The following is an 8,491-nucleotide window of genomic DNA, read 5'->3' on the forward strand; positions in this document are numbered from 1 at the left end:
TGTTTCCTTATTACAGGTTCAGCCTATTTTGTTCTTAAGCCGAGGCCTAACTTAGACGGAGATACGATATTAGCCGACAGAGCTCGAATACTCGGGAATCGTATAGATAGTAAAGAAGGTAGGCTATTTAATGCATACTTTATCGAGGCCGACGACTATCTTTATAGACTACTATGCCGCGGTCGGTCTTACTAACTCGGTGTCGATAACTACGACTACTAATATAGGCAAGCAGAACCTAAAATTAGTAAGGGCATCGATGTTCCTTTCCTAATATCGAGTCGATATAGTTTACCGTCTAGGGCGGATACACCTAGTTCTAGACGCCCTTAGTCGACTTCTAAGGGACATAGAGTCGCCTAAGCTAACGCCGGACGAGGAGAACTTAGATCCGCTCTCTTACTATGCCGACGCTACGCCCTCTTCGGCCGATCTAGAGGAAGTAGCCTGCTTCTATACGAGGTTAGTAGAGCTAGATCCGGATTTCCGACGTCGGTTAAACCGAGCGTACGATAACGACGAACATTAGTCTAGGGTTTTACGACTAGTTCGACAAGCGTAGGCGCGGAATGCTTTAGAGCGTCTCTATTCGGAGGGAGCTAATATACCTTCGGTAACGAAAACGCTAGTTCGGTATAAGGGTAGCAAAAATCCGGACCTATTCGTAGGTAATAAGTTTAATAGTCCGCTAGGTATTCGATTCTTCGAGAGGGATAGCCTCTTATATTTCTATAACTAATCTTTAGGGTGCGAGCGACTCTATATCCCTCGAGCCTTAATAGGCGAGATCTTCGAGTAGGCTTATAATAACCGTTACTACTAAGGCTTTTAGCGCGTCTTCGACCGCATTTAAGCTTCCTTCTTTATATATCGACTCGCTCGCTACCTTCGCCTCTATTTAGATTATTATTACTAGTGTCTCCTTTTACGTACCCCCCGACACGCTCCTTACGGCGAACTTTACCCGATCTAGAATGCGGAGGGCCTATACTATACTATAACGATAGATCTCGTAACCGCCTTACCGGTTACGACCGATAGATTTAATACACTATATACAATTACTTATAAGACGTCTAAGCGGGTAGTAGTCGTCCTAGGCAAAGAGGACTAGAAGGCCTACAACTAGGGCATCGCTCTAATCGATAGGCTTTACTTAATAGATATAAGTATGCCGGCAGTGCTTATCGCTAATCGTAATCCTCGCTAGCTAAGCGACTTCTTTAAGGGCGTTTTCTCGCGCCTACGTACGAAGCTAGCTACGTCTACGGCCTACTATCCTTAAACCGATAGTTAATCCGAGCGAACTAACTAAACGGTCGAGACGGCGATTCGTTACTAGTTAGCGGATTATCCTAGCGAGGATTAGACGACGTTTATCCTATAGCTATAGGCTACGCTTAATAACTCCCGCAATGCGACTACCGGTTAGTCGCCGAACGAAGTTGCTATAAGCGTAAGGACGAATCTCGACTCGCTCGATATACTATACGACTATCCGTATAACAGGGCGGTAGCGCGTAGCCGTATCTAGAAGGAAGTCTAGGACGCGATTGCTTAGGCGAACGTAAAAATAAAAGAACGGTATAATAGTAAGTATAAGCCCCTATTCCTTAAGCTAGGTAACCGTATTATACTTCGCCTATACTATAGTTACGAAGTGCTAGGTTAGTCGTACAAGTTTAGCTACTGTTTTAAAGGGCCTTTTATAGTTCTTAAGAAGGTCGGACGACTAGCCTACCGTCTCGAGTTACCGCTATTAATGCGTATCTATCCGGTAATATCGGTTTCGTAGTTAGAAAAAGCTCCTAAAGACCTAGATCCTTTTAAGAGAACTATTAATTACGAGCCCCCGCCCGTCGTAGCTAAGGACGGTCTAGGTTCTAGCGACGAAGGCGACTCTTACGAAATCGAGCGCTTTCTTAGGCGACGGACCGTCGTCCGAAGAGGCTAGCCCGTTCTCTAATACCTAGTAAAGTAGAAAGGGTATAGGAGCGCCTATAATATATAGTATAATATCGACGACTTAACGGGCGCGGACGATCTACGCAAAATCTACGATAACGTATACCCTCTAGAGGAGGCACTGCTATCCCGTACCCTCCGTAGGGTAGTAAAGCGGACGAGAGCTCGCTAGCCTTTTTTAGAAGTTGCTAGCTCCGCCAACAAAGGCGAGGCCGGACAATCCCTTGTAGTTCGTCGCAAATCGATACGACTCCGTAGCGCGACTCCTCCTTCGGAGTCGTAATCTGCCTAGGCGTACCCTTATATCGTTATCGTAACTACGTTACTTAGGCAACCGTTATACGTAGACGCGGGCTATCCCTTATTTAGTATCGATCTTTCCGGACGATAAGAGAGCTTTCTATTAATTACCGACGATAATTAGAAACGGCCCTCGAGCGCGACAACCGCGTCCGTCGTAGGGAACGTAAAGTAGTAGCTTTTCGGCAAAAATTTCTATAGTACCGATCGCGACGTAAGCGCCTAAACGTTACATTATACGAGGCGGAGTTATAGCGCGCGTCTCGCCTATACTATAAGGCCGATACGCTCGACCTCCTCTAAGGAGCGATAGCTAAGGAATATTATAGAAGCGAGGATCGAGACCCTTAGGACACCGCGATAGGGAATAGTAAGATTAACGCTCCTCGCGGGGAACCGCTACTATTAGACGGTCTAGGATCGGCCGGATAGTCCTTATTTGTTACCGGCTCGACGCCTACGCCTAAGCTAGAGAGTAAGGCAAGTAATAAGGATATAGTATTAGACACTACGGTTAAGAATTATACGGCCGCGCCTAAGCTAGAGGACCTAACGGACGAGGCGAATATAGTATTAGACACTACGGTCGAGAGTCGTACGGCCGCGCCGGAGCTAGAGAATATAACGGATAAGGGGGATACGGTATTAGACGAAACGGTCGAGAATCGCATAGCCGCGCTAGAGCCTAGGGCCGTAACGAGTAGAGAGGATACAGCCTTAGATACCCCGATCGAGATTCCTACGCTCGCGGCTAAGCTTAAGAATATAACGAACGGAAAGGATATAGCGCCTAGCGCTACGGTCGAGATACGTATAGCTATGCCTAAGCTAGAGGATATAGAGAACTCGATAAAGGATTCGGTAGGCAGAGAAGACGCAATAGCGGATTAGATCGGCGAGCATCGTAGGGAGATAGATAACGTTACGCTTAACCCGTAACAAACGCGGCTAGAGGAATACGGTATTAACCTAGCGTAGACGTTAGAGGGCTTTGCGATCCTCGCCGCGGCGGAAGGCAATCTTCGATAGACCTTTCGTAAGGCGCTATCGCTTATTTCTACTAACGGCAGTTTAAGTACCGGCGAGGTTTAGGCGGTGTTAAGCTACGCTACTAAGAATAGATATATACGGCCTTTCCTAATGTTTACCGAGGACGGATTAGATATAGAATTACACTACGTATTAACGGACTCCGGCCGATAACTATTATAGCGATACGTACCGTTGTTCTTAGGCCGTAGTCGCATTAACGACACGCTAATAGCGAGCTTAGTACCGTTGCCCCCGGCTAATAATATAGACGGATCCGATTTCGACTTACTCGAGGTAATAGCTCGCCCGTAATTATAGGGGACGCCGGGTAGCGAGTTTAGTACTATATAGCGTTAGACTATTACTAGCCTATCGATAGTGCTTCCGAATCTAGACTGTCTGCTCTCTAATATTAGACGATTTTCCTTTCTAAAATATTACGTACCGGCGGTTATCGCGGTAGTTAATTTAGATTACGTTTTCGATAAAAAGTCGTTTATATAGGCGGTTACGGCGCTTACTACGAAGAAGAAATAGTTAGCGGAGCTAGCGAAGGCGTTGCTAGGCGAGGGCCGATAGACGGGCCGAGCGCTTTATAAGGCTATAGCTAACTACTTTATCGATAACGACGACCCTCCGCCGTACTATTTAGGTAAATAGGAGTTTATTTAGAAGGGCAAAGCGTTATAGGTCGAGATCCTAGAGGCCGAGAAGCTATAGGACATCGTACCGGGCTTCTTTACCCTTTACCGAGACGCCGCTACCTACGCGTCTAGTAGCCCGGCTAACGGTACGGAAAGCGGCCCGATTAATCCCGTTAGCGCGTAGCCTCTTAATACGCCTTCGGCTTTAGAATCGGCACTACCGTTAATAATACCCGCAAATCGACCGGCTTTACTAGAATTACTATCTCCGCTAGCGCGTATACTTCCTAATTTACCGCTACTATAGGCAACCGCCTCCCTAACGCAGGCGCCGAATAACGGCTCGCTACAAGCGCCCGCGCTAGCTCCTCCTAAGCTCCTAGCTACTCCGATCGAGTCGGTTTTTAAAGAACCTCCGGTCCTATTCCCTAAAGAACTTAAGTTCGAGCGGTAGCGGCTTCGAGGCTAGCGCGCGCGCTAGACTTTGATTAATAAGCGTCTCCTTCGCGCTAACGAGACGCCCGAATAAGCTACAATCCGGTAGTACGTAGAGTACGAGGACTATAATAAGAAAGTCGATACGCTAATCGCCGCTAATCCTATAGAGCGTAACAAGAATAGAGACGTACGCTTTATCTAGGCCGCGAAGCTCGTATACAACGCGTACGCTAAGGACGCTAACGGTCGGCTGCCTAATCTCTTTCGCCTACGCCTATGTAAGCGAATAGTCGAACACTATTTAGTAAGGCTTTAGCATTACCTACATTATCTATACCTTATAGCTAGCGATCGGCGCTTCTAGATTCTACGCGAATTGCATTAGTATATAGGCAAGCTAGTTACCGATTTTGAAAACCTACTCTTTACGTAACCGTGCTCCTTCCGAATCGTAAACGACGATCTCGCTCGTAAATACTCTATCTTTAGGACTAACCTCTACTCGGACGGTTACGATACGTAGTAGGAGATTTACGCGATACGCTTTAGCGAGTACGTAGCGCTTATAACGGCGGGCGAATTAAAGGAGCTTCCTAACCTAGCTAACCTCGATACGAATTTTCTACTAACTGTTACTTTCTACTACGCGAAGTTATAGCACCGACTCCTAGCAAACATTACCCGCTTACGCGAGAACTTCCTCGGCTTAAGCACCTATACTAGCGACTTACGATTCTAGCTAGCACCGTCTCTAATCCGTAATAGAGCCGTTAGTCTTATAGTACGCGCTATCTTACACTTCCTATAGACGGTCGACCTCGTATAAGAGTAGTTCTACTGCTTCGTCCTAAAAGAATATCGCGATAGCATTATAGTAGGCGGTTACCCGGTCCTATATAAGCGTAGCGAGAACGGTAAGGATGTCTCCTACCGCGATTACGGTAAGGAATACTAAAAGACGGGCAAGCGACCTGTTAGTAAACACGTCGGAGCGACTAAGCATTATAAGATCGACCTAACTACCTACGGCGAAGTCTAATTCTTATAGATAGTAGCTACCGGACGACTCTTAATAGTGCGCCTACCTCTACTAGACTCCTAGCTTAAGGACTATACCGTTTAGCTACTACTAATCGGTATAGAGCTTAGTGCCTAGTCGGCTATATAGCTCTATAAGTAGTATAAGTCCTCCCTAAACTCTAGTAGTCTGCCCTACCTATACCGTCGCAACCTAGGTCGCCTAGCTATTACCTAGGACGTCGTCGCTTATACCTAGCGGTATATTACGGTCCGTAACGCCTATACGCTCCGCGGCGAGGGCTACACATCCGCCCTTTGTACTAATAAGGCGCTTGCGGACACGAAGGCTACTAATACGTCGCGTACGGAATAGTACGCTTAGCTTACAAGTAGCGGTCGCTACTAGAACGGTACCTACGCCGCTAACAAGGGCAAAGGCATGCCTCTACTGCTCCTTAACCGTTAGTGCCTAGTAGACTTTAGCCTAGTCTGCTAGCTAACGTAAATCGATCCGGTATACGCCTTATCTACCTTTATTGCCTATATCTAGACGCTTAAGGACGGCGCTATCCCTAATAGATTGTAGCCCGCGCTAACGCTACAGTTCTATAAGTTGCCGTAGACGGCCGCTACCGATCTAGTCTTCGATCTATTAGGCGTCTAGGAGCGTATTATATAGGGCAATACCATTTTTAAGTACGATAAGATAGTAACGAATAAGAATTACTAGTAGTACAACATCGACTATACTTAGGATCCTATAGGCGCATTCCTAGTGCCGTTACCCGACTACTCGCTAGACGAGACCGACCTTACTAACGCGCGCCTCTTTAGTAAAATTATCCCTCCTAAGCTCGCGACTCGGGCTAAGCCGCAACCTCTAGCCGTTGCCCCGCTAACTAAGGCGATCTAGCTAAATTCCTCGCGCGTATTACTATCGACTAAGTTAAATACTCGCTAGAAGCTAACCGCTAGCCCGTTCTTAGCGCCTCGCCTACCGTCGAAGATGCCGCTACCGTCTAACCTATTCTCTACGCCTACGAAGGCTCTAGTTGCGGCTTAGCTACTACCGCCTAACAATACGGTTACGTAGCTATAGTATAAGCTCCTATCGCTTCCGATACGCTTACTACCTTTGCCCGCCCTATAAAAGAATACTATAGGCGCCTACGGACAATACTAATACAATATAACGGCAATTAGTATACGCACGCTTAACTTATAAGCTCTCTACTATATACGCTAGTCTGAGTTAGTAGTAACCGAGGTATACTAGCTTTAATAGATACTAGCTAAGGCACAGATCCGCGAAGTAACTAAGCGCTAGATAGCCTAGTAGTGTCGTCTTTCCGCTACGGTCTTAAAGGAGTCGCTTACGCTATCGCTAACCTATCTTTACTACGATTTCTTACGCGTCGCGCCGTAATAGGCAATCCCTATACTATACCTAATCTACGAAGACGCTTTTAAGCTGCTCGGCGGCGTATAAGGCAATACTACTAAGGATGAGATCGCGAAGCTTAACGCATAGATAGCCGACTACTTTAAGCTATACGGTACTATACGCGACGCCGATACGCTACTATTGCTAGGTGCCGACTTCCCTAATATCCCTATCGATTAGTTAGACCGCGCTACTACTATAGCGGACGCAGTTAACACCTCGCTGTCCGATAACAAGACTATAAAGACCGTCGCGCCGTAGCCGCAGCTAAAGGCGGTTTAGACTATACCGACTAGCTTACGCGACGCCCTTTGTAACCGTCGTAATAAGTAGGTATAAAACCGACGCAGTTATTACTAGAGAGACACGATTCTATACCTAGCATTACCGTTCTAGTATACTGTTTAGGCTTAGCCTTTATGCGACGCTATTACGCTCTTTTGCCTTAAACCTTCCTACGGTACGGCCTACTAAGGACCTTTGTTTTAGGATACTATAGACAGTACCGACCTTTTTTATAGGGGGGGAGGCTGTTACGATATAACACTATTGCATATACGATAGTAGGCAGCGGTTACTATCGACCGCTACGGTCGCTATTGCTACTAATAGTAGGACTATTATATAGATAGCTTGCCTCGCGGTACCTTAGAGAATGCATTAACTTTTGTACTATATAACCGTTACGATACCTTCGTACTGTAACCGTGTGCCTAGCATAACTGAAGTTATATGCTTCCTATTAGTCTTAGAAGCGCTCTAAGAACGACGCTTTAGGTCTATTATAACGATATATTCCTTACCTCTAATTCTAATGCGGAAACTAGTCTCGTCGAAGTTCTAAATAAGACGTAGATCTACGATCTTATAGTATGCTATTGTCTCTCGTAACCGTATATACTAGCGTATTATCCGTTTAGGTTTATAGGCCTCCTTCCTTGCTATTTTAATAGACTTTTATAGTACCTAGTAAAGCCCGTATTCCTTTATAAACCTCTTAGTCTAACGCCTATCTACTAAAGGTAGATTTAGTAGATCTAGTACGTTGCGAAGAAGGATATTATTAGCAACAACGTACAATAGGCATATAGGAATATCTAGGCCTATAAGCTCGCGCCTATAGTAGTATTCGAGAAGGGCTGTTTACTAAGTAGGCTTTATCTTTGCGTTTAGTGCTTGTCGCTATATAAGCGCACTACGACTACTACGACGACCTATAGCGTTTAGATATCGGAAGCGAAGCTTCTAATAGTTAACGTACTCGTCGGTAGACTATTGTTTAATATTAGGTACGTAATCGTCGTGCTCTTAGTAGAAGGCTATTATCTTGTCTAAAACCGCCTAAATCCGGTTCTCTTCGTACGCGTAGGGCGTTATTTTCGCGATAGGGCGACGTGTACGCGTACTAGCGGTATTACAGACTCGAGGCATTGTTAGAAATTCGATAGATACACGTAGAAGCGATTAGGAACGCGAAATAGTAGATATAATAGTTGTATAGTAATATTATAATGTAACTTGTCGAGAAAGTAGAAATTATAAGGTAGCTTGTAACCACCTCGAAGAGGTGGCGGCAGGGACGGAAGCCACGGATAACCACAAAGACATCTCGCTCCAGATTTCACATCATCAATATCCTTGTTCCCCC

The sequence above is a fragment of the Pseudocercospora fijiensis genome (assembly GCF_000340215.1).
Source record: "Pseudocercospora fijiensis CIRAD86 unplaced genomic scaffold MYCFIscaffold_5, whole genome shotgun sequence".
NCBI lineage: Eukaryota > Fungi > Ascomycota > Dothideomycetes > Mycosphaerellales > Mycosphaerellaceae > Pseudocercospora > Pseudocercospora fijiensis.